The 27483-nt window shown below is 41.4% G+C and overlaps 1 long non-coding RNA gene across 1 annotated transcript in view; it reads left to right on the plus strand.

The window, feature by feature from the left end:
* Positions 1-26921, plus strand: part of LOC309390476 — a 58264-nt gene extending 31343 nt beyond the window's left edge. Inside the window, exon 2 of the long non-coding RNA XR_014175139.1 lies at positions 26309-26921. This is a non-coding gene — a long non-coding RNA (uncharacterized lncRNA). The remainder of the gene's footprint in view (positions 1-26308) is intronic.
* The last annotated feature ends 562 nt before the right edge of the window (positions 26922-27483 follow it).

The following is a 27483-nucleotide window of genomic DNA, read 5'->3' on the forward strand; positions in this document are numbered from 1 at the left end:
AATGGGGCTCGATGTCCACCACATGAATGCATCTTTGCGACGCTCCAGCTACTCGGTGAAGCGTCCCGCAGGCGCCGCAGGCTCCATGTGCGGAAGCCCCAAACAGTTCAAATACCGGTAAGGAGAGCGGCGGGCTGGGTGGCCTTCCAGAGCACCGTACCGGAACAGTTCCTGGTGCTCCCAGAAGGCACCGCTACATCCGTACAATGGCATACCGCCTGCAACCCACCACTGGCTCAGTGGTTAAAAACACTGACTTTGTTAGCTGGAACACTGATAGTCCATGTTCAAGACCCCAGCGCTTGTGTGATGGGCTGAGCTTCCGTTACTTGCTCCAGGTCCTGTCAACCTGGCAGTTCAAAAGCATGCAAATGCAAGTAGATAAATAGGTACCACTTTGGTGGGAAGGTAACAGCGTTCTGTGTGCTTGTTAGTCGAGCATGGAAGCATCTTTGGACAATGCTGGCTACCTTGGCTAAGAAATGGATTTGAGTACTTCCCACTAATGCCAGACATGATTGGACAGAGAAAACTTTTAAATCCCCTGCAGTGAAGTATTTGGAGGTGGGAATTCCCTTCCTCTAACATCCCCACCCCCAAGCTTTGGAGAACTTAAAGCTCTTAAGTCAATGTTTCTCAACTCCAGCAATTTTTAAGAACTGTGGATTTCAACTCCCTGAATTCCTCAGCCAGTCATGATGTCCTGGAGAATTCTGGGAGTTAAAGTCCATAGATCTTAAAGTTTCTAAGGCTGAGACGCATTGTCTTAAGTGATAAATGATTTTTTTCGCAACCCACCCATAAATAAAATGAATGATTTCATTGGGGTTGGGCGAGAAATAAATACTCTTTAAAAAAATGTATAGAACGGGAATAGAACCTTGCAACTTTACAAAATCAAACCATTTTTGTTGAAAACAAAATTGCTTGAATTTGCATCTTTCAAAAAAAAAAACACCTAAGTTTAGTTTTGAGGCTAGACTGCTTATGTTTCATTTCACGTTCTACGATTGATTGTTGTTCAATATAGCAGCAGCTATAGAAAATCTTGATTTTTGCCATTGGCTTGTGCAAACAGATTTGATTCTGAATGGTCTCGACTGAGATTATTATTTAAAACAGTCCCAGCACTAAAAACATACTGTTTTTAGTGCTGGGACTGTTTTAAATAATAACAATAACAATAATAATATCCCTCCCTCCCACCCAAATTAGATATAATGTACAATTTTCAGTTAGTTCGTAACTGTTTTCTTTCTTTCTTTCTTTCTTTCTTTCTTTCTTTCTTTCTTTCTTTCTTTCTTTCTTTCTTTCTGTTTTCTTCTTTCTTTCTGAAAAACTGTTTTCTTTCTTTATTTTTAAGTGAGGATTTATTTTTCACAATATTTTGAAAAGGTTTTTTTCCCCTTTGTCTTCATTTCTCTCTAGATAACGTAATATAGGGTTTCAATTTTTTTCCCTCTTTTCACTAAGTTACTTTTATAAAAATATGGCAGCTAATTTCATTTTGGTATATAGGTTAATGCATCAGTAATATAGTGATATGGTTTTATTGTTCTTTGGTTTGTATATCATACCACAAACTACTAATTTATTTTTAAAGAAGATGCATTGCGTTTCAGTGCAATTAAATGTAATGCAACGCTTGGGGAAAATTAGTAGTTTGCGGTATTATGCATTTGTATATTTTTAAAGGTCAATCAAATGTAAAAAGAGGAAGGAAGGAATTTTGCATGTAGTCAGACCCCCAAATATGCGACATCCTCCACCCAAACATTTGCTCATGATTTATTGGGAGAGTCACAACCCAAAATTTAAAACTTATAGTCTTAAAGTATTTATTCTCTATTCTAGTCTTCTAACAGGGTACTCTTATGAGTAGGTGGTATGTCTAGTCCTCAACCTATGACCACAATTGAGCCCAAAATTTCTGTTGCTAAGCAAGACCGTTGTTAAGTGAATTTTGCCACCTTTCTTTCAACATGGCTAAGTGAATCACTGCAATTGTTAAGTTAGTAACACGGTTGTTAAGTGAATCAGGCAAAGTCCCCTATGACTTTGCTCATCCGAAGGGCGCAAAACGTGATCACGTAACCATCACCCCCCCCAGGGAACACTAAGACCGTCGTAAATAGGAGCCAGTTGCCAAGCATCCAATTTTGATCATGTGGGCACAGGAGATCCTGCAACAGTCGTAAGTATGAAAAAAACGGTCATACGTCCGTTCTTTCAGTGCTGTTGTAACTTCGAATGGTCACTAAATGGAACTGTTGTAAGTCAAAGACTACCTGTGCTGTTTCGGTTATATAAATATTAGGATTTGGAGGGGGAGGGGGAACCATGATCAAAATTGTAGGAAACCCTGCAATGGAGCACATCTGGAGACAGAACTGCTAAAGGCTGTTTCTCAATGGAACCTCAGCTTTGAAAAATGAGAGCTTTTGATATTATGGGATGTCCCAGCATAAACACAAATGGACTAGTTCCCTGTGGCGACAGTGCAACTTTTCATTTCTGTCTCCACATTTCGGATTTCGATGGACATCCTAACAAAAGGTTTGGCGTGTGAAATTAACTCCTCTTTTCCCCCTTGCTGGAAAGCTAAATTAATCAGCAGCTGTGATATGCACATCTGCAGAGAGATAAGGATTATGCGGTTCCTTTGAACCAGGCCTGCGTTAGTAATATAATCAGCCCCAAAATAAAAAAATAAAAAGGCACCTCAATACAGAATTTAGCATATGCAGGTAGTGCTTGACTTAAGACCACAATTCAGGCCCAAATTTCTTTTTTTAAAGCTATTTTTATTCTCTTATATATAGTTACAGGTGTACATTCCCATTGTTCTTATTTATCTTTATGACTTTTACATGTTTGTTTTCCATATGAAGGGTTAAAATATACATTCTGGGTTGCTTTGCTTGCCATCCCATACACCTATTTTGTGTTAACACCATTCTATTTTTTCTTTTCTTTTCACCCTCCCTTCCTTCTCTACTTTCGTCCTTCCTCCTCTCCTTTCCCTTTCCTTCTTCCCTTGCCTCTTCCCTACTCCTCTCTTCCTCTTCTCAGTCCTACCCTCTCTCCCTCTCTTTCTATCCTTTCCCTCCATCCTTTCCTTTCCTCTTTCTTCCTTCTCCTCCCTTTCCTCTCTTCTCCTCTCCTCTCCTGCTCTCTTCCTTTCCTTTTCTGTTGTCGTGGTTATCTCTTTTCAACTCTGAACTGGTGTATTTTCAGGATGTTATTCCCGCAAACCCTGCTGTCATTTTATGCTTATCCTTTCCAAATTTCTGTTGCTAAGTGAAACATTTGTTAAGTGAGTTTTGCCCCATTTTACGACCTCTCTGGCCTGCAGTTGCTAAGTGAATCGCTTCAGTTATTAAGTCACCATTGTTAAGTGAATCTGGCTTCCGCAATTGACTTTGCGGAGTTGCAAAAAAATGATCACATGACCCTGGGAAATTGCAAATGTCATAAATATGAGTCAGTTTCCAAGCGCCAAATTTTGATCATGTGATTGTGAGGATGCAGCAAAAGTCATAAGTATGAAAAATAGACATTAAGTTTCTTTTTTTTCCCCCGTTCCAATGTAACTTCGGTCACTACACGGGCTGCTGTAAGTTGATTCTGTTTTCACACTCCTTTCATCTTTGAAGTTTAAACCTGATTTCAGAGAAGAATTTGAGATGATTTTGTAAAAATTCAGTCAGCTTTGGGGATATTCAATCCCCTTCGTTGTGTGCACAGAGTATGATTTTCATTTTCATTTAATCACTCGTTAGATTTATATATTGCAAGGTTTGGTCAGTAGCTCAAGGCAGCATGTGTAATAGAATAGAATAACAGAGTTGGAAGGGAACTTGGAGGTCTTCTAGTCCAACCCCCTGCTTAGGCAGGAAACCCCACACCCCTACAGACAAATGGTTATCCAACATCTTCTTAAAAACTTCCAGTGTTGGAGCATTCAAAACTTCTGGAGGCAAGTTGTTCCACTGGTTAATTGTTGTACTTGTTAATAATGTTCCCTCCTTACAAACTACTCTGTGACGTAAGTTAGACTGGTTAGAATGGCCCAAGGTCACACAATAGACACATATAAAGGCAAGAATCAACCTTTCCATGGTCTCAAATTCGTGTTTTTTTTAAAGTGGGAAACTTGAAATCGTGTGGATTTAAAGTCAAGGGAAGAGAGCCAAATTTGTATAACACGATTCACTTAAGGACTAAAGTGATTCATTTAACAGTTATGGCAGAAAACTGAGGATGACGTACTTGACTCCTCACTTAGCTGGGTATGTCTAGTTTAATGAACTGGGTATGTCTAGTTTAATGAAAAGAAGGACTAGGGGAGACATGACAGCAGTCTTCCAATATCTCAGGGGTTGCCACAAAGAAGAGGGAGTCGAACTATTCTCCAAAGCACCTGAGGGTGGAACAAGAAGCAATGGGTGGAAACTAATCAAGGAGAGAAGCAACTTAGAACTGAGGAGAAACTTCCTGATGGTTAGAACAATTAATCAGTGGAACAGCTTGCCTCCAGAAGTTGTGAATGCCCCAACACTGGAAGTCTTTAAGAAGATGTTGGATAGCCATTTGTCTGAAATGGTATAGGGTTTCCCGCCAAAGCAGGGGGTGGGTTAGAAGACCTCCAAGGTCCCTTCTCTGTTATTCTATATTCTAGTGACCCAGACACTAAGGTCCCAGTCCCAATTATGGTCATAAGTCAAGAACCGCCTCTAATTAACTGTGCACTGGAGAAAGTCGATCGAAAGAAAAGGCAATAGAAACCTCGCTTTTATATCCCGTCTGTGTGCAGCCTCTGACTGCTAACTATTCCAAAGACGAACTCCAGGCGTAATGGTAGAGGATCACATGTATCTATATAATAAGTCCTGTCATTTTCTTTATTAAAGTAACTGGATTTTCCTCCAAGGTGCCTTGGGTGAAGTTTTCAAAATTTGCTTTAAAATTATGCTATTTTTGCAAAGAGCAGCAAAATCATCCCTTCTCTGCTCCTTTGGCTCTCCGTGCTTGGCGGCGGCTGCGTAGACCATTTGAAAAGAAATTTATTCTTCGGGAAGGCCCCATCAATTTGCTTTGCTCTTTTGTTGACACGTTTATTAAAAAGCCGAGCAACTTGGCATTAAGGTTTTATCAGCATTGGAGAAAAATATGCCATTTGAAGAGATTCAGTAGTTATAGGAATCAGGACTGAGGCTCTTTGCATGGCTGAGTCAGCAGTAAAAAAAGAACCCCTTTAATTTCCTTCCCCTCTGCGCTCGCTCCGTTTCTGTCTCTTTCATGCGCTCCATTTGTCCTTAAGCAAAAACAGGTCATCGGGAAGTCAAGAGTCAGAATTGATTTCCACAGACCTGCTGGGTAGATGCAATAGGAGAAAGTTACATCATGAGATCAAAGGTTCAATTCCCCCCCGCCCAAAGAAAATCCTCCGTCAAATGCATGAGGATGACTTGAGGGCAGTGGTGAGAATCAACTGGCTGAGTGGGTGCTTTGCGCACCTGCAGTTTGTTTCAAAACAGTTCTAAAACTTACCGTATTTTTCAGAGTATAAGACGCACCCTTCCCCCCCCAAAAAGAAAGAGGGTGAAAATCTGGGTGCATCTTATACACTGAATACAGCATTTTTGGCCTCCCAAAACCTCACTCCCTTTGCAAAAATGGACGTGCAGAGGGTTTGGGAGGCCTTCAAAGTGTTCCTGGGGGTAGAAAGGGCAAAAATGAGCAAAAAATGGGCCAATTTTCACTCGCTTTTGCCCTCCCCAGCCCCCGGGAGCACTCTACAAGCCTCCTAAAAGCTATGCATGCCCTTTTGTTGGCAATAAAATTAGGCGTGCAGAGGGTTTGAAAGGTCTGCAGAGTGCAAAAAGTTTTTTTTTATTTACCTCTTCAAAATCTTGGTGCACCTTATACTCCGGCGCGTCTTATACTCTGAAAAATATGGTACCTTCTACTGCAGCTCCAATGAGTAAAACAGCTGAGGCGTGGCAATTGCTCTGCTGTGCCTATCAGTTGGGCTTCAAACAAAGGAAATACAGGACAGACTAGCGCAGGGGTTGGTGGACAGGTTCAACTGATCGTCGGAGTGAACCTGTTCGCTCCCAGCTGATTGTCGGAGCGAACCGGTTCGTTCGAACCCTTCCAAACCGGTAGAATCCGACCCCTGCTTGGGGGAAATTCTGAACAATGGCTAATATCCATTGCAGGAATGTAAGGAAAACAAAATTACAGTGTGCTTTCATTTGCATGCAGGTAGTCCTTGAGGTGTGACCTGTCACTTAGTGACCATTGGAATGCCTGGCAGATTTACCTGGCAGGTACTTACAACCTGGAGTTCCAATGGTTCACCCCTCCCTACCTATACTTTAGGCATTCGGCAACTGGCCTGCAATTATGGGCATGGTTCAGGAGTCAGCATATTTTATGACAGTTTTGCTCAAAACAAGCATTTACTTCCTTTTTTGGCAAAATCGTGAACTATTAGTTCACTTTAGGTCCAAGGCATTTGCTTATTGACTGCTTGTCAGCTGTCCAATTAGCAAACCCGAAACAAGGAAACACACTAGGGAGAATTGAATTCCCAAAAGTAAAACTGTATTGGATATGCTATGTTGGTACTGAAGAAAGAAAACTAGCTCTGGTTTCTTGCGCAAATGCTTGCCCAGTTAAACATCCTTTCTCATTTTCCCCACACCTGGATGATCAGATTGTCCAATTATAAGATGTTCTTTTGTTACAGGAACAGACAATCTCTTTCTCAAGTACCTGCAGTGGTGACCTTGACGGCTTCTATGCTCTCACAATCAGAGGTGGATTGCTCCTGGTTCGGCCCGGATTAGGTGAACCGGTAGTAGCGGCAGCTAGAGGTTCCTCCCACCCGCCCGGATGTTTCTGTGCATGCACAGAAGTGTTGCGCGCAAGTGCGAACCGGTAGCAAAAAAATTAGAAACCCACCACTGCTCACAATCTCTGCGTACATTCTCCACGTGCCATTTCCCTCCCCCCACTTCATTGGCAAGTTGAAAAGCATTAAGTTTGAAAGAAGCAAAGCGATGCCTTTGAAGGAAGGATTTTATTTCTAAAAACATAGCCTTCCGTGCGATTCTTCCCTATAATGCCCCTCCACCTCATTTTTCACACAAGTAAGAAGTACATTTTCACTCTGTTGTAAATTGGGTGGTTGCTGATATAGGACTGGGCAGCTCCTTTGGGAAAAGACAGCAGCCCAAATGTGGCATTCAGAAATTAAGTTTGGCAGCTGAGTCAGCATTGGCAGTTGGATAGCAATGCAGGGAGAGGTCGCTTTAGAGCTGGGGATTTGCAAGTCTCGTGGTGGGCATGACTCTGTCTTTATATTCGGATAGGAAGAACAATGCATATATTCCAGTTTTGTCTCTGCTTGCTTGCCTGCAATGCACTGAGAAACAATAAATCAATACAATACAATACAATAGTAGAGTTGGAAGGGACCTTGGAGGTCTTCTAGTCCAACCCCCTGCCTAGGCAGCAAACCTTATACCGTTTCAGACAAATGGCTGTCCACATCTTCTTAAAGACTTCCAATGTTGGGGCATTCACAACTTTTGGAGGCAAGCTGTTCCAGTGAGAGAGTCCATCAGACAGTGAGAGAAAGATCTGAGATAGGTTGCCCAAGACTTTGGTCAAGATTATGTTAGCCGTAAACATCGGCAAGGTTCCTTAACCTGGTGTCCCTTTGCTCAAAATAGCAAATATAGGTAGCCCTCAACTTGTAACAGTTCATTTAATGACCGTTCGAAATTACAAAAGGGACAGGACAAGAGGTGGGTTCCTACCGGTTCGGACTGGTACGGTTGAGTAGGTAATAAGTCGGCCTTCCATGCCCCCGAAACGGTTCTATCGGTGGAGACGCCATCTTGATTTTCGGTTCTGTGCATGCACACAACAATCTTTATTGCAGGAATGTATTTTTTTCCCCGTTTCCAACATTGCACACATGCACGGGCCTTTTTAGGTGCAAATGTGCACCTGCATGGAGCGCACGATTGGCCGGTGCGTGAGCAAAAAGTTTGCATGCCGAACCAGCAGTAATGCCAGTAGCAACCCACCCCTGGATGGGAGCATTTTTCACATGCCAGTTTCACAGCATCCCCACCGTCACATCACCAACGTTTAGACGCATGGCAACTAGGGCTGGTAATCACTTATCTTCCCTACTGGTTCACAAATGAGAGCGTGCGCATCTGTGCATGCACTCAGCCTTCCGCGCATGCACTTTGGCTAAAATACCGTATCTAAATGGGATGCCATAGAGCCAGAGTGGGTGGGCAGAGACCACTCGTGATTTCCGCTATTGGTTTAGGCGAACTGGTCCAAACCAGCCAAATACTACCACAGTTAGCAATTGACATGTACTTATGACGGTTGCAGTGTCCCTGGGGGTGTGTGTCACGTGATCCCCTTTTGCAACCGAGCAAAGTCAATGGGGAAGCCAGGTCCCCTTAACAAACGTGATGCTAACTTAACAACTGCAGTGGTTCACTTAACAACTCTGATGAGAAAAGTCATAAAATGGAGCAAAACTCACTTAACAATTGTCTCACTTAGCCACAGAAATTTGGGGCTCAGTTGTCCTAAGTCAAGGACTACCTGCATTTGGGTTTTTATTGCTTTTTTTTAAAGATTGGCCCAAGTAAAAATGCAGTTACATGCGAAAATGACAATTAAGAAGGACTAAGTGAATCTTCTTGGTAGGGCAATAATTGTCAGCTTTTAGACTTTCTCAATCTTTGCATAACTTTGCTGCGGAATTCCTATTCAGTGACATGAAGGACTGATGCGATAAAGGAAAAAGTTGCTGTAGGTGTCCATCAAAATTCATGTGTTGAGTCTCAAGCATTCAGTTGGGCAATTGTTCCTTACAATCAATTATTGGAGCCTAAATGGAAGTTTCCTTCAGACCCAAATACAAGGAGACCCAGTGTGGTTTAGAGGTTAAGGCACCGGGCTAGAGAGCAGGAGACTGTGAGTTCAAATCCCTCCTTAGTTATGAAAGCCAGCTGGGGTGATCACTCTCTCTCAGCCCCAGCCCACCTTGCAGGGTAGTTGTGTGGAGAATAGGTAGAGGAAGATGTGTTGGATATATTCCCCATCTTGATTTATTGGTAAAAATAATAAAGGTGGAATGTAAAGAAAATAAACGTTAAAACCCGCCTTTAATAACTTAAGTCAGGGGTGTCCAAACTTGGGAACTTTAAGACTTGTGGACTTCAACTCCCAGAATTCCCCAGCCGGCTGGCTGGGGAATTCTGGGAGTTGAAGTCCACATGTCTTAAAGTTCCCAAGTTTGGACACCCCTGACTTAATTCTAATGCCAATTACTCTAAAAAGCAGCTAAATTTCAGAAGATGGCTACTTTTTTTGCAGTTATATTCATTTTTTACAGATACATGAAAATGTTATTAGTGCAGTTTAGCCGGCAACCTACAAGTAATCCTCGCTTAAGGACTGGTCACTTAATGACCATTCAAAGTTGCAATAGACCCCCCCCCAAAAGTTACTTATGACCCATCCTTGAAGTTATGACTGGTTCATATTTATGACTGGTGGCAGCATTCTGCAGTCAAGTGATTTGCGACCTTTTTGCCCATTTCAGGCAAAAAAAAAAAAAAAGCCCATTTGGGAGAATGGATTCCCTTAATGACTGCACAGTTCACTTAATGGCCACGTGGTTCACTTAATGACTACATAGTTCACTTCACAACCTTCATAACATTGGTCACAAAATCAAGTCAGGTCATGTGGTGACCTGTTTAACGACAATGCAGTGACTTACGACCAAAATTCTGGGCTCCAGTTATGATAGTTAAGCGAGGATTACCATACAGTTTTTACTAACGTGATAACCTTAATCTAACATCTAACACGGTTTACTCACATGGTAGCATCTCATGTTTTCTGAAGAGTTTACCCATTGGCACCATTACTGTCAAGTCATAATTTGGCATTGCTTAAGTACGAACCTTCCTTTTATTTTATTATTCATCTTAATACTTAACTGAAATGATGAGATTAAAAATTCATCAGGTGGCACTGCTTCTTAAAAGTCATTCTGATATAATCAGCAGGAAATCATTTACATTTAAAAACTGCAGATAATTGCGGTAAAGCCCCCCACACTTGTAAAGAAAAAAAAGGCTTCACAAACAATTAATAGTCATTGGAATATTAAACAAGAGAGCTTCTCAAACGAGGTTTGGATGTGGTTGAATTAATTGGCCCAAGATTAACTTGTTGCAAAATGATTCCTGCAGGGTCCTTCATCAAACATGATACAGGGAGTAGAAGGAAAAAAACACAGGATTCTCTACCCACAGGGTTAATATAATACAATAATCTATCTATCTATAAATTGCTGTGTGTGCATATGTGTTCCAGCATAACTCTGGAACATCTCGAGCAATTTCAACCAAGCTTGGTACACAGATGACTTACTCTCTGGAAACAAATACTGTGGAGGTAAGACACCCCTCCGGGGGAGGGTGTTCTGTTAAGATACAGCCTGTTGTATCTCAAAATGGCTTCTACCATACCGTGGAATGGGGTGGTGGTGGCATGTCCCTGTGTGTGTGTGTGTGTGTGTGTTCCAGCATAACCCCTTGGCCGTGGAAATGAAAAGGACTGAATTATATGTATAGAGTCAAGTCACAGTAGTTTTGACAATGATAGTATGCATTTTGGATTCATGTTCTGTTAAGATACAGCCTGTTGTGTCTCAAAATGGCTGCTACCATACCGTGAAATGGGGTGGTGGTGGCATGTCCCTGTGTGTGTGTGTGTGTGTGTGTGTGTTCCAGCATAACCCCTTGGCTGTGGAAATGAAAAGGACTGAATTATATGTATAGAGTCAATTCACAGTAGTTTTGACAATGATAGTATGCATTTTGGATTCATGTTCTGTTAAGATACAGCCTGTTGTGCCTTAAAATGGCTTCTACTGTACAGCACAGTAGAGTTGCCATGGTAACGGCCTCGCAGTACTCCATAAGGGGGCTCCCTCTAATACAGGATTGGGATAAATACATACCTGGGCTACGCTGGGTTATCAGCTAGTCTAAATTAAAAATGAACAATATCTGATCATCTGAATGTTACTGGGATGTCATTTCCCTACCTAGGCTAGTGTCAGGGCAAGCAACCAGAACGGCTCTGAGGGTTAACTTGAGAGATTTATTTTAGTCCTTGACTTACAACTGTTCATTTAGTGACTGTTCAAAGTTACAACGGCACTGAAAAAAGTGACTTAGGACCATTTTTCACACTTACAATTGTTGCAGCATCCCGAGGTTCACTTAACAACCATATTGCTAACTGAACAACCGCAGTGACTCATATTTATGACGGTGGCAATGTCCGGGGGTCATGCAATCTCCTTTGACAAGCAAAATCAAGGGGGAACCCTTCATTTAGCAGCCGTAATTACTAACTTAATGACTGCAGTGATTCACTTAACAAGCGTGTCAAGGAAGATCGCAAAATGGGCCGAAACTCACTTAGCGACTGTCTCACTTAGTGACACACATTTGGGGCTCGATGGTGGTCGCAGGTCGAGGACAACCTGTATGAAAAAGGGAGGGAGGGGGGAAGGAGAAAGAGAGAGAGGAAAGAAAGAAAAGAAAGAAAGAAGGAAGGAAGGAAGGAAGAAGGAAGGAGGGAGGGAGGGAAGAAAGAAGAAAGAAGGAAGGAAGGAAGGAAGGAAGGAAGGAAGGAAGGAAGGAAGAGGTTAAAGCAAGATAATAAAGGAATGTGTAAAATTTATATTACAGGCAGCTGCAGCCAAGGAAGAGGTAAAAAGGAATATTGTTATTGTGCAAGAGTTTTAAGGTGAATTTGAAGAAACGGAAGAACAGGTGGTACTTTCCCATGTATTTTGGAAATGAGATTCATATAAAAAAAGAGAATAAATAGAGAAAATTAATGGGAGAGGCCTTTGGGCAAATGAAGCTGATGGAGCATAGATCGGGGGAGTGAAAATCAAGAATAAAGTATTATGTTGCCTAAAACATTAAAAAAAAAAAAATACAGTCCATTTCTTCTTTTTATAAAATAACTCAAGCAAACTCACTGAGACTTACGCTCAGCTTTTCCCCCTTTAAATGTAAAGTTTTGCTTGGAGTTTTGACCATGCGGATGTCTTCTGCAGCAATAATAACTGCCAAGTGTATGGCTTAAGAAATTACTTGCCTGTCTGTGGTTTGCACAACTCCAGTGAAAAGAGCTTAGGCAGAGAAACATCTCTTCTGAAATGTTAATTACAGTGAAGTGTAGCTAGGAAGTGGCCCACAGGCTGAGCAGATATTAAATAGCATCTTTTTATTCCTTTCATCTTTTGGCACTTTAACACTAACCTACGGAGAATGTTTTAACGCAGGTTGGTAAACCGACCTTAGATTCCCACAGGGTGTGTGTCTGTGTCAGTTGTGTATGTACACAAATTCAGACACAAAATACACACACGCTTCAAAGTGTTGGAGCCCGAATTTAGACACATTTGAGAACAAAGAACTCTATCAAACTCATGTGTACAAGATAACTAGATAGAGGTTGATCCAGTTTGGTCTAGTAATTAAGGTGAGTTCTAGTCCCACCTTAGGCTTGAAATCCACTGGGTGATTTAGATCCAGTCGGGAGACTGTGAGTTCTAGTCCTACCTTAAATAATGAAAGCGGCTGAGTGACTTAGGGCCAATCACCAGGAGACCCTGAGTTCTAGTCCTGCTTAGGCATAAAAGCCGATGGGTGACGGCCAACCACTAGGAGACTGGGAAATTCTAGTCCTGTTTACAGTTGTCTTACCTCCACAATATTTTTTTTCTAGAGAATGTCATCTGTGTACCATGTTTGGTTGTTTGAGGCGTTCCAGAGTTATGCTGAAACACACACACACACACACGTACAAACATTTATATACACACACACGTACACAAACACATGTTTTCATAGATTTTCACGTGTGTAGGTATGCTGGTCTTGTTGTATTCGGGTCTTTTCCTGTGTAAGATTGAGATTGTCTTGGCGACGTTTTGACAAGGTCCTACTCGTCATCTTCAGCCTGGTGCCTTCGGCTTCGTGCTTGTGCGAGCAAAGCGTGATCGGAGCTGCCGTTTTTCTATAAATATAGGTGGGGTGTATGTGTGGAATGTTGGCTTTGTTGCTTTAAACGGATTGGTTGGCTGTGTTGTCACATCTTGATTGGTTGATGGAATTGATGTTTGGTGAGGGTGATTGGTGATGGCGTCCTGTGTTGTTCTGGGTCCTGCGTTGGTTTTTGTGCCTGGGACTCCTTTATTTTCCCTAGCCGTAGTCAATAAATGAGTCCCAGCCACAAAAACCAACACAGGACACAAGAACAACACAGGGCGCCATCACCCATCACCCTCACCAAACATCCATTCCATCAACCAATCAAGATGTGACAACAAGATATAGAACAATAATTTAGACCTTTTCATCTTGTGAATTTTGAAAGCCAAACTACGGCTCAGCCCTGCGACTGTCATAGTGCACTGTAGTTGTTCGAGCTAACAATTAGATGGGTTTCAAACATCTGCTGACTGCATTATCCAACTAGAGAACCCGCACTCAGCATTTCTGAACGATACTAGACACAGCTCTATTCAACCCAGCACCAACACCCATTTAAATCAATACAAAATTAGATGCTACGAAACTGCCGTATGTGTCCAATTAATTATAATTGAAGCCAATGTGGGTGTAGATAAGAGGCCAGGGTAAGATGTATCCACTTGAAATGCTTGTCGTTTAAGCTCGTTTTTAGCTTTGTAATGACAATTTCTTGATCCTGATAGGCCCTATCGTGTAAATGATGATTTGTCAAGCACGCAAATGTTAAAACATCGTCTAATTGCTCAGATGCACGAAGTCCTTAGCGATATCATGTATTCAACCCCTTGGCTTTTTTTTGGGTGGTGGGGGGAATCATGTTCTCTTAGTTTATTGAGAACTAGCTGGAGCAGAAAAATCTGAACTTAGAAAGAATTCTACACTTTGCTCTGACAATTTCATAAATATACTTTTGAAAGTCTGGAGTTTTTAATTGCTTACTTAAAACAAAGTTAAAAAAGAAAAGAAAACTTGAAGTCTGCAACATCCTTTCATTCCCCATTCTTTTTCCTATTTTTTAAGCCCGGTTCTTCTCGTATATCCTTCATATTTATCCATCATGTCATTCCATTTTAAGACAAGCACCGTTATGGAGAATTAACTCAAAAAATGTAGGACCCTCACTCAATATGGGAAGAATGGTAGCAGGATTTGGGCTTGGCTACTCTAGAGAAAGAAAGGACTAGGGGGTGACATGATAACAATATTTGAGGGTATTAGCCTATTTTCCAAAGCACCAGAAGGCAGGACAAGAAACAATGAATGGAAACTCATCAAGGAGAGAAGCAACCTGGAGTATCTTGACAAACTTGAACATTGGGCACTATCTAATAAAATGAAATTCAATGGTGAAAAGAGTAAGGTTCTACATTTAGGCAACAAAAATGGAATGCACAGGTACAGTATAGGTGATACCTTGCTCAGTAGTAGTAACTGTGAAAGGGATCTTGGAGTCCTAGTGGACAACCATTTAAATATGAGCCAGCAGTGTGCAGCAGCTGCCAAAAAAGCCAACACAGTCCTAGGCTGCATCAACAGAAGGATAGAATCAAGATCACGTGAAGGGTTAATACCACTTTATAATGCCTTGGTAAGGCCACATTTGGAATACTGCATTCAGTTCTGGTCGCCACGATGTAGAAAAGATGTGGAGATTCTAGAAAGAGTGCAGAGAATAGCAACAAAGATGATTAGGGGACTGGAGACTAAAACATATGAAGAACGGTTGCAGGAACTGGGTATGTTTAGCTTAAGAGAAAGAAGGACTAGGGGAGACATGATAGCATTGTTCCAATATCTCAGGGGCTGCCACAAAGAAGAGGGAGTCAAACTATTCTCCAAGGCACCTGAGGGTAGAACAAGAAGCAATGGGTGGAAACTAATCAAGGAGAGAAGCAACTTAGAACTGAGGAGAAATTTCCTGACAGAACAATTAATCAGTGGAACAGAAATTGCCTCCAGAAGTTGTGAATGCCCCAACACTGGAAGTCTTTAAGAAGATGTTGGATAGCTATTTGTCTGAAACAGTATAGGGTTTCCTGCCTAGGCACGACTAGAAGACTTCCAAGGTCCCTTCCAACTCTACTATTGTATTGTATAGTTAAGGTGAAACTTTCTAACAGTGAGGACAATTTAAGCACTGGAACAAGTTGTAGGTGCTCCATCACTGGGGGCTTTTAAGAAGAGACTGGATGACCACCTATCTGAAATGATACAGGGTCTCCTGTTCAATCAGGGGGTTGGACTAGAAGACCTCCAAAACTAATCAAAGAGAGAAGCAACTTAGAACTAGAAATTTCCTGACAGTTAGAACAATTAATCAGCGGATTGCCTCCAGAAGTTGTGAATGCTTCAACACTGGAAGTTTTTAAGAAGATGTTGGATAACCATTTGCCTGAAGTGGTGTAGGGTTTTCTGCCTAAGCAGGGGGTTGGACTAGAAGACCTCCAAGGTCCCTTCCAACTCTGTTATTCTATTCTATTCTCTTCCAACTCTATTCTGATGAACCTGGCTTTCTTAGAATACAATTAGAAGTTTTGTAGTAAAACTAGACTTTTAGTTGCCCCTGTGTTCTTTCCAGTAACATTAACTGCATTGGAAGGTTTGACCAATTTCACTCTTGATTTCTGCATTCGCCCGCATGTTTCCTATGCATATATGTGCCATTTTAGATGAAAACAAATGTACCGTGTTATTAGATCTAATATTACAGTCAAGATTGATGTCTGTGAGTCGGATACGTAAAACATTGCATTTCTTGGTTGTAGAATCTGTAGCTTATATAGAGCGTTTTTTTTGTTTTGTTTAACCCGCAATCACAATTTGCTTGTACGATCTACATTACATTTATCTTTTTTTGGAGGGGGGACAAGAAAGATAAGAGACCGCCTAGGTTATCAAAGATTGCTTCATCTCTGGCAGGAGGCCTTTAGATTTAGCAACATCAAACACTACATTAACTTGCAGAAAATTTCCAAAAGCTAATTACTGAAGGAACATGTACCTCATTAAGATAAAGCTGTAAAAAAAATAATCAATATTTAGCATTGTTGTTCTGATTGGATTTCCCCAATGATAAACTGCTCACAGGTGGGTTCACCTCCCCTCTGCCAAAGCGTTTCTATATCCAGATGAAGAATATTGGGACTGTCTGAAATGTGGGTAACTGGGTATTTGGGGTGACCACGTTGGAGGGTTTTAAAATCTCTCCCTCTCTGGTCCAAAGGGACTGGTCCAAAGTCACCCAGTAGACTTTCATGCCTAAGGCTAGAACTCCCAGTCTCCTGGTGATTGGCCAGAGTCACCCAGCTGGCTTTCATGCCAAAGGCAGGACTAGAACTCCCAGTCTCCTGGCGATTGATTCAAATCACCCGGCCAGTTCTCATGCCTAAAGCGAAAGTAGAATTCACCATCTTTTTGTTTCTAACCTAGTTAGAATGCAGTTTTGCAGGCAAACTCTGCCCACTGTCAGGAGTTCGAGTCAAGGTTGACTCCGCCTTCCATCCTTCTGAGGTTGGTAAAACGAGGATCCAGATTTTGGGGGGCCATAGGCTGACTGTGTAAACCGCTTAGAGAGGTGCTGTAAAGCGGCGTGAAGTGGTATATAAGTCTAATTGCTATTGCTTCTCATCTCTGGAATAAATTATGGTGGGCAGGCCTCTCTGCTGACATTAGAGGCAGTCCTTGAATTATGACCAGAATTGAGGCCATCTTTTCCATTGCTAAGTGAGACAATCCTCCCTTGCTGATGGAAAGAATGTGAATCAGAGGCAAAAAGAGAGAAGATAGAAGTTGCAATTCCCCTCTTTGTGGGCAGAATGAGGAAGAACTTTTGGAACACAGGGAATTTGGAGGTACAGTTAGTCTGCGACGAACGACCGCAATTGAGCCTAGTTTTTCCATTGCCAAGCAAGACAGCTGTCATGTGAGCTTTGCCCCATTTTACAACCTTATTGCCATAGTTGCTAAGTGAATCACTGCAGTCGTTAAGTTAGGAGCCCAACTGTTAAGCAAATCTGGCTTTCCTATTGGCTTTGCTTGTCAGACGTTCGCAAAAGGGGATCACATGACCCCAAGACACTGCCACCGTCATAAGTCGGATGCTGCACCGGTCATATGTGTGAAAAACAACCATACGTCACCTCCTTTTTCAGTGCCGTCGCAATGTTGGTCACTCAACAAGTGGTTGTAACTCAGGCACTGCCTGGATTGGCTCGATATTCTTTCATTTTATCGCATGGAGGGAGTCGTCTGCTTTTTTAGAAACTAGCTGATAATCTGGCATTGCCCAGGTATTTATTTATCCTAATCCATACATTTGTCCTCAGAAATAATCCCAGATGAAATGTAATTTCTATTGTTGGATTTTCCCCCTTGCCAGAGGGAGCCCCACTGCGCTGTACAGTAGAAGCCATTTTACGGCAGTATGGTAGAAGCCATTTTAAGGCACAACAGGCTGTATCTTAACAGAACAGATACCCCGAGGGGTGTTGGGGGGGGATTCTTACCCTCACAGTATTTGTTTCCAGAGAGTAAGTCATCTGTGTACCAAGTTTGGTTGAAATTGCTCGAGAGTTATGCTGGAACATTCACACACACAGCCATTTTTATATAGATAGACATTGATATGGTGGGATTTGGGATGACAATTTGGGATTCGTTAAGACAAAAGAAAGGAAGATACAATCCTTTAGGGCCCAAATGAGGATGCAAAAAGATTTGCTCGGTACCAGTAATGACATCATGAGTGTCATCGCAGTTCAGAACTGATGAAAAATTCAGAGTGCTAAAATGCACATTTTTGTCTTGAGTCAAGGGTCATCCTTAGCCTCTGAGTTTAAAAACTCAGAACGATCAGTAATAGTGGCTTTGTCCTGGCCAAAAACTAATGTTGTTGATGTCATTCGATTCACATTTACATTTAAATGCAATTGAAATCCATCACAGTTCATTTGGTTGATCTCTGGTTTGCCATTCCGTCCCATTAAAAATTACAATGCTTGTGCCCAGGTGATTAAGCAAGGACGTTTACTTGTGAGTAAGGACATTTTGGGGTTGCAAATTCCCCACTGCAAAGCAAATTTCGCTGTCAAAGTCTTGGTTTTTCTAACATTCTCCTAGAAGTTCCAACCAAGTTGTTTACCCTGGTTTTAATCAATTCTATTTGAGTAGCAAGTAAGATGGGGGCACGGTGGCTCAGTGGCTAAGAGGCAGAGCTTGTCGATCAGAAAGGTCGGCAGTTCAGTGGTTCGAATCCCTAGCGCCGCATAACAGGGTGAGCTCCTGTTACTTGTCCCAGCTTCTGCCAACAAAGCACATAAAAATGCAAGTAGAAAAATAGGGACCACCTTTGGGTGGGAAGATAACAGCGTTCCGTGCGCCTTTGGCGTTTAGTCATACTGGCCACATGACCACAAAGACGTCTTCGGACAGCACTGGCTCTTCTGCTTTGAAATGGAGATGAGCACCGCCCCCTAGAGTTGGGAACGTCTAGCACATATGTACAAGGGGAACCTTTACCTTTAAGGACATCTAGGATTGCAAATTCCCAACTGCAAAGCAAATTTCTCTGTAGAAGTCTTGGTTTTTCTAACATTCTCCTAGAAGTTCTAACCAAGATGGTTACACTGGTTTTAATCAATTCTATTTGAGTAGCAAGTAAGATCTTGTTTTGTAAGTAAGGTGACAGTTGGCATTTTAAAAAATCATAAAATATAAGGCTAGGTCAGGTTGACATGATACAACAGTAGAAATGATCTATATTGCTGAACAGAGGTAATCCTTGACTTATAAACCATTCCTTTAGCTGCAATTTAAAGTCATGGCACTGAGAAAAGTGACTTACGACTGGCCCTTGCACGTATGACCATCACAGCAATCAACATTGGAGTGCTTTGGAACCAGCATGCATTTGTGATTGTTTTAGCATCTTGGGCTCGTGTGATTTCCCCCTCTTGTGACCTATCCAGCCGGCTTCCAACAAAGTCAGTTGGGGCAACCGGATTTGCTTAATGACTGTGACTTACATAACAACCACATTGATTCACTTAACAACCCTGGGGAAGAAAGTTTGTTAAGATCAAGTATAACTCAAGTAACAACCATTGTTTTGCAATGGGAATTCTGGTCCCACGCTGGGTCATAAGTCAAGGACTACATGTAATGATGTCACGGAAGTAAGAAAGATACTGAGACTCTAGAAAGAGTGCAGAGAAGAGCAACAAAGATGATTAGGGGACTAGAGGCTAAAACATAGGAAGAACAGTTGCTGGAACTGGGTATATTTAGTTTGATGAAAAGAAGGACAAGGGGAGACATGATAGCAGTCTTCCAATATCTCAGGGGTTGCCACAAAGAAGAGGGAGTCAAGCTATTCTCCAAGGCACCTGAGGTTAGAACAAGAAGCAATGGGTGGAAACTAATCAAGGAGAGAAGCAACTTAGAACTAAAGAGAAATTTCCTGACAATTAATAGATTGTTAGAACAATTAATCAGCGGAACAACTTGCCTCCAGAAGTTGTGAATGCTCCAACACTGGAAATTTTAAGAAGACGTTGGATAACCATTTGTCTGAATCGGTGTAGGGTTTCCTGCCTAGGCAGGGGGTTGGACTAGAAGACCTCCAAGGTCCCTTCCAACTCTGTTATTCTATTCTATTCTATTCTAATTGCTGGAAGCTAGCAGCAATCCCCTGAAGTGTGTGTTCACATTGCTGTCCTTTTTCCTAAGAAATGTGAGCATTCACCATCCGCAGAACAGGAAAAGTCTTCAAAGATTTAATGTTGTTATCCAGAGAGAGCTTTTCCATCGGAGAGTGTTAAAATGACAAAATTCTGTAGGTTAAGCATAATGTGTTCCCTAACTAAAGCTTGGCATTGCCCCGCTGTGTTTGTGAAAACAGTGTGCAAATTATGCTGACGGCATAGAGCCACAATGTGCAAATCGGATGCTCTCATCAAGCTCTTTATAGATTTCCAATGAGCTACTCGGAACTAACCAAGTTTCGCCTTTCTGTTAAAAATAGATGTTGTTATAGCGGTCTTAGCAAAGAAACTAAACAGCTAAGCTAATATATTTTCTGCTCCTGCACGCTATGACTGGCAGAGAATGATGCAAGATCTCCCTAAAAGATTAGATAAGCAAGAATTGGAAATGCTTTGATTACAGATTTCAGAAGGAGCCACTTTTACTGCCAGGTTAAATAAAATAAGAACACCTTGCCAAGATATCTTCAAATGCATTTAAAGAAGGACCCAGGACACCAAGTGAAGGATGGATACCGCAGGAGAACCAGTGGGAAATTAATTTAGTTTGCCTTGAAATGGGAACTCTTCCAATTCTGCATTTTCAGCTAATGCACCAACGCGGACAATCTTGTCCTTTGAAATGCTGTGAATTTTGCAACGCCGCTTCGTAATAGAATTAGAATAAAATAGGAGATAACAGATTGTAGAACAGAATAGAATAGAATAGAATTCTTTATTGGCCAAGTGTGATTGGATACACAAGGAATTTGTCTTTGGTGCATATGCACTCAATGTACATAAAAAGAAAAGATACATTTGTCAAGAATCATAAGGTACACCTGGCTCAATAGTAGTAACGTGATATTAATATATATCCGTATTTTGCATTGCAGCCTTTATCATTGGTTTCAAGCACTTTTGGTTTAATGCAGCACATTTAAGGAGGACAAGAAGGACTGGACACGCAGTCCAAGGAATTTCTCCTCCTGTAAAGATCGCGAAAGGGACACGGTGGTTTAGTGGCTAAGGCGCTGAGCTTGCCAATCAGAAAGGTCAGCAGTTCGATGGTTCGAATCCCTAGCGCCACATAACGGAGTGAGCTCCCGTGACTTGTCCCAGCTTCTGCCAACCTAGCAGTTCGAAAGCATGTAAAAATGCAAGTAGAAAAATAGGGACCACCTTTGGTGCGAAGGTAACAGCGTTCCGTGCACCTTCGGGGTTTAGTCATGCCGGCCACATGACCACGGAGACATCTTCGGACACTGCTGGCTCTTTAGCTTTGAAACGGAGATGAGCACCGCCCCCTAGCGTCGGGAACGACTAGCACATATATGCGAGGGGCATCTTTACCTTTACCTAAAGATTGTGAAGTGTATAGAGACTTTGGAGGCATTTTGGGTAGAAACAGTCCTTTCATTATCCCAGGTGGTAGAATATACCTGTCTGTTTATTCATGTGCATTGAGTTTATTTCAATGTCCGTTTAGACTTTTTTGCATTGGTTAGTATGTGTGTTTAAAGGATTAACCCAGGGACGGGGAACCTTGTCGCTTTAAGACAGTCTGGCTGGGGAATTCTGGGAGTTGAAGTCCACAAGTCTTAAAATAGGGCCAAGGTTGGACACCCCTGGATTAGCCCATCCTGAGCCTTGAAAAACAGAAACCTTAGCATGAAAAGAGTTGCCCCAAAGGAACATTTTCACATCTAAGAATCTAGCCAGCAGGCAGAAGTGTTAGCGAGCCGATGGCAGTTGATTGCAACTCTGCCACTAAAATCTCTCTGGTGGAAAACACATTATTGTTTTTGATTAATGGTGAACAACCAGCAAACACTTTTTTATATGTGTAAAAGCAAGCCTCCAACTATATAACTCGTTGTAGGAATGAGGTCTCATGTAGGAAGCTAAGTAAATGTTACAACATAGAATAGAGTAGAGTTAGAATTAGAATTAGAATTAGAGTAGAGTAGATAGAGTAGAGTAGAGTAGAATAGAATAGAATAGAATAGAATAGAATAGAATAGAATAGAATAGAATAGAATAGAATAGAATAGAATAGAACAGATTGTAGAACAGAATAGAATAGAATTCTTTATTGGCCCAGTGTGATTGGATACACAAAGAATTTGTCTTTGGTGCATATACTCTCAGTGTACATAAAGAAAAAATAAAATATATTCCTCAAGAATCATAAGATACAACATTTAGTGATAATTAGAGGTTGCTAATAAGCAATCAAATCATACTGGGAAACAAATAAAACAATATGAATTGTAAAGATACAAGCCACATGGTTATAGCCATAAGTGGGAAAAGATAGATACTAGTAAGGATGAGAATAATAATAGTAATACAGTCTTAGTAGATAATTTGACAGTGTTGTGGGAATTAGTTGTTTAGCAGAGGGATGGCATTTGGGAAAAAGCTGTCCTTGTGTCTAGTTGCTCTGGTGTACAACTACAGCGTTGTTTTGAGGGTACAAGTTGAAACAATTTATGACCTGGATGCAAGGGGTCAGTAGATATCGCTACCCCACACTTTCTCTCATCCACATCGTAACTGATTTGAGATGGAAGTCTGTAGAGATTCTCAGTCATCCAGGTCATGGTTGTCCCAAAAGTGCTTTTTTAAAGGAGTTAACCGGACTTCCTTTTTTTTTTCTTTGAAGACATTTTGCTTCTCAGCCAAGAAGCTTCTTTGGCTCTGACAGGCTTCCATTCCCCACCATTCTGCCAGCGCTGAAGAAGCTTCTTGGATGAGAAGCGAAACATCTTCAAAGAAAAAAAAAACAAGGAAGTCCAGTTGCCTCCTAAAACAAAAAAGCACGTTTGGGATGATTTGAGATGGCCCTTCTTCTCACAACCACCCTTCCTTTTCAAAGAAGAGAAGAGAATATTAACTAATTGCCTACTGTCATTCCCACAATTAATTTCTTTTTACAAATTTTCAGCGGAGGTAATCCTCGACTTATAACCATTGGAGTTGTGGCTGCCCCATCCATCACTGGAGGTTTTCAAAAATAGACTGGACAACCATTTAATACAATATAATACAATACAATAGCAGAGTTGGAAGGGACCTTGGAGGTCTTCTAGTCCAACCCCCTGCCTAGGCAGGAAACCCTATACCATTTCAGACAGATGGCTCTCCAACATCTTCTTAAAGACTTCCAGTGTTGGGGCGTTCACAACTTCTGGAGGCAATTTCTGTTCCACTGATTAATTGTTCTAACTGTCAGGAAGTTTCTCCTCAGTTCTAAGTTGCTTCTCTCCTTGATTAGTTTCCACCCATTGCTTCTTGTTCTACCCTCAGGTGCCTTGGAGAATAGTTTGACTCCCTCTTCTTTGTGGCATCCCCTGAGATATTGGAAGACTACTATCATGTCTCCCCTAGTCCTTCTTTTCATTGAACTAGACATACTCAGTTCCTGCAACCATTCTTCATATGTTTTAGCCTCCAGTCCCATAATCATCTTTGTTGCTCTTCTCTGCACTCTTTCTAGAGTCTCCACATCTTTTCTACATCGTGGTGACCAAAACTGAATGCAGTATTCCAAATGTGGCCTTACCAAGGCATTATGAAGTGGTATTTTTATTGGGATAGTGTCAGAGTTAGGTTGCTCCCGGTTCAGCCAAACTGGTAGTAGCGGAAGGCTCCGCCTGGACGCTTTTGCGTGCCTGAACCGGTAGTACAAAAATTGGCAAGCCACCACTGGATGGTATAAGATCCCCTGCTTTAAGCAGGGGGTTGGACTAGAAGACCTCTGAGGTCCCTTTCAGCTTCATGAATCTATGTTCCAATCATCCACCATCCTGAACACGATTTCCCCCTTCTGGTTACATTATGTTGTGCTATGTTAAGCCATCATTCTCTTCCCATGCTGGAGCTCCTAGGAATCCCATCACCCTAGCTTTGCAAAAGGCTGTTGACAGTACTGAATAAACTAAGACTGATTTTAATTGAACATCATGACCGAAATGATGAGATGCGGGTTTTGCTTTTTCTTTGTGCTGGAGTGTGGGGGAGGGGACACGGAAGAGATGATGGAAACATTGACTTCCAGTAATGGGGTTTAACTAGACGGAGCTCTGAGACGGAGGATTTCTTGAAGTAGCAAGGAATAAAAGACAATAGAAATCTGCCATGACTGCAGTTTCAGAAGCTTGAACTGAGTAATGTGCAATGTATCATATTGTGCTTAGGGCAGCTCATGTATCTTACCTTTTAAACATTTGTGATTTATGTATGATTAATCACATCTTGATTTCTTCTCATGTCCCTTGGAGATACAAACAGGGAAAGGAAGAGGTTGATGTCAAGCTTCAGCTGGTTTCCTTCCTTCCTTCCTTCTTCTCTCCCTCCCTCATAAAAATCTTTCTCCCTTCCTTTCTTCGTCATAAAAATCTTCCTTCCTTCTCCTCTCTCTCCCTTACAAAATTTTTTCTCTCTTCCTTTCTTCCTCATAAAAATCTTCCTTCCTTCTTTCCTCCCTCCCTCATAAAAATCTTTTGCCCTTCCTTTCTTCCTCATAAAAATCTTCCTTCTTCGCTCCCTCCCTCATTAAAATCTTTCTCCCTTCCTTTCTTCCTCATAAAAATCTTCCTTCTTCCCTCCCTCCCTCATAAAAATCTTTCTCCCTTCCTTTCTTCCTCATAAAAATCTTCCTTCTTCCCTCCCTCTCTCATAAAAATCTTTCTCCTTTCCTTTCTTCCCCATAAAAATCTTCCTTCCTTCCTTCCTTCCTTCCTTCATTCATTCATTCATTCATTCCCTTTCTCCTTCCTTCCTTCCTTCCTTCCTTCCTTCCTTCCTTCCTTCCTTCCTTCCATCCATCCATCCATCCATCATTATTCTCCTTTGCCTTACTAGGTCTGTAGAAGACAAACTACCACCTATCGTAAATATTGTTGAAATGTGGGTGTAATTTTATAAATAATTCATTTGGCAATATTTAAATCAAGTAAGAACTACTACAGTTGGAACTGTTATCATTAGCCAAGGTTCAGTGAAGAAAGCATTTCATGTTTATTGCCTAATGGTTACAACATCAGATCATGATTGTATCACATACTCACATCTTCACAACCACAATAATCAATACTGAGGATAGGATGAATGTTAACCTATGACCAAACAAACGTCAATTTAGATTCAAAGCACTTTGCTTGGGTCAACTGTATTATCTACTCCCCTTAGCCTAAGTCAGACAATTTATATTTCTATTTTCCTTTTTTGCTCTATTTCCTAATTCTCTTTTTATATTTAAACATTACTATGTTCTCACTATCAGAAGAAATCAAAAACCCCAAATACAGATCATGAGATGTTCGTTGCACCCAACATTCTACACAGATATGTCTAATTTATACTTTATGAATCTGTAGGTAAACCAGAACATACATATAGACTAAAATCTGGAACTTTACAAGCCAACCCCCCACCCCCTCTATTTGAGGAGAAATGTCCATGAAATAATATGTGAATGCTACATTCTTTTTCTCTCCCAAATTGCAAAATCGGAACAAACCGTTACATGTACTCTATAAAATAAGAAACTGAATGAACGCAGAACTGATGAATTTATCTATCTTACCTGCAAAAACGTAAATATTTTGAAATGACCTCAGGCAAAACCATCTTTTAGTCTCCATTGGTTTCTGAAGTGTTGCAGACTTACGCACCTACAAAGATGGGCTGGTTCTAAATCATTGTTGGCATTTTGGTGTTATTAATAAATATAATGGAATTTTGTTGGGACATCTTGTACCACTGCAGCTAACCTGGAACTGGGAAAGGAGCCTCTTGAAGTAGCATCTGAGTTACACTAAAGGTTTTAAGTAGTAGAGCTCGAATTGACTCTAATAGCAGTTGAACAATCAACAGAGTGATCTGAAAGGGGATGGCCCTATGTTCTAGATTGACACGGTCCTCAACATATATTTCACAGATATTTTTTTTATATATTTGATGTATGCCATATAGGAGACCTATTTTCCAGTGGTGGGATTCAGCCAGTTTGCACCTATTCGGGATAACCAGTTGTTAACTTTCTAAGGAGTTTGGAGAACTGGTTGTTGGAAGAAATCTTATTTTGTTTTTTTCCAATTAATCCTGTAAGGAAGGAAGGCAGGAAGGAAACATTCTGGTATTGTTTCTAGCCTAATCTTTATTGCCCTGCTTACAGAAACTGCATCTCTGATTAACCCTTATTACATTGTCACAGCTAAGGCGAAGCGCCCATCGACGTGAGTGACGTTGAGTTGGCCATGCCCACACAGTCACATGACCACAAAGCCACGCCTACCCAGCTGGTCATTAGGGCAGAGAACCAGTTGTTAAATTATTTGAATCCCGCCACTGATTTTTTCCCCTCATCCACCCCCATAGATTTGATTGCCTTCATCTTTATGCATGGATCTGCCTTGGCTTTTGATGAGTTTGACCCATTGGAAGACACCCAACCTTGGTTGCCGGCAAATAGCCTTCTAGAACGGGTATGGAGGCCATCTTGCTTTTTTGCTCTCCTCTGTAGCCTTCTGCCAACAGTGACGAGGCCTAGAATGCTTTGCTAAAGCTGGTAAAATGGAACCAAATCAAGTGTTCAATGGATTTGGTCCCCTTCAACCAGCTGTAGCTGTGCATTGATCACACTCCCAGAGACGGCGGTGAAGGATAAATGCTCCGAGTGGACCAAGACTTCGGGAAGACAAATAGCCCCCTGGACATTGTCGATAAAAGAAATTATGATGATTGACACCTGGAGATCTATCGCCTCGGCTCTAAACTTGTGGGCTGGGCCCAAAGTCATTATGTGCTTGCCAGTCAATTCTCGGTACTCAGAGATGGATAATCTCCATCTTTATTGATCTGAGCGGTAAATTAGAACTGTATATTTTAACCACAGAAGCTTGCAAGTTTCTATGAGGCTCTCCTCCAAAGAGAGCCCTGCTTTGTTGTCTGTCTGTTGCAGTGATTAATAAAGAAACACCTTTCGTTCAATGCTCCCTTTTCTGCAAACTTATTTTATTTTATTTTATTTTAAAACGAAACAATAAAGCCCTTTGCTTTGAGATCAGCAATTCCACTGAGGGGGGGGGGGTTCTGTGGAAGTGCCACGAGATGCAAAATAACACAAAACTGAAATGCAGACTTTACTCGGCTAAATTGGCAGGGTGAAATTTACAGGGAAAGTACTTCAAAAAGGGTCAAGCGTTCTCCTTAGCTGTTATTTTCTTAAACAAACTTGGTGGCAGTGCCAGAAAATGTACAAACGTCATGCTGGAAAGGAGACAATTTAAAACAGCAAGTTACTGCCAAAACTACACAGGGCATCTGCAGCATTGTAGAATGGATGGAGCTAAGAAATGCTATACAAAGGAGCAGTTACAAGCAGAATCCCATCTTAAGAATCAATTGGGTTTAGAAAGTTTTAGTTGAGGGACAAGGAGTAATTATTTAAGAGGAAAGTCTATTTTATGGACAAGGAAGAAATGTTTCCACTTCCACGAAGCATGCAATAATTAACTTGTTTGCAAGATTACGGACAAAAAAAAAATTCCATC

This window comes from Natrix helvetica, assembly GCF_964273705.1.
Source record: "Natrix helvetica genome assembly, chromosome: 3".
In the NCBI taxonomy this organism is placed as follows: Eukaryota; Metazoa; Chordata; class Lepidosauria; order Squamata; family Natricidae; genus Natrix; species Natrix helvetica.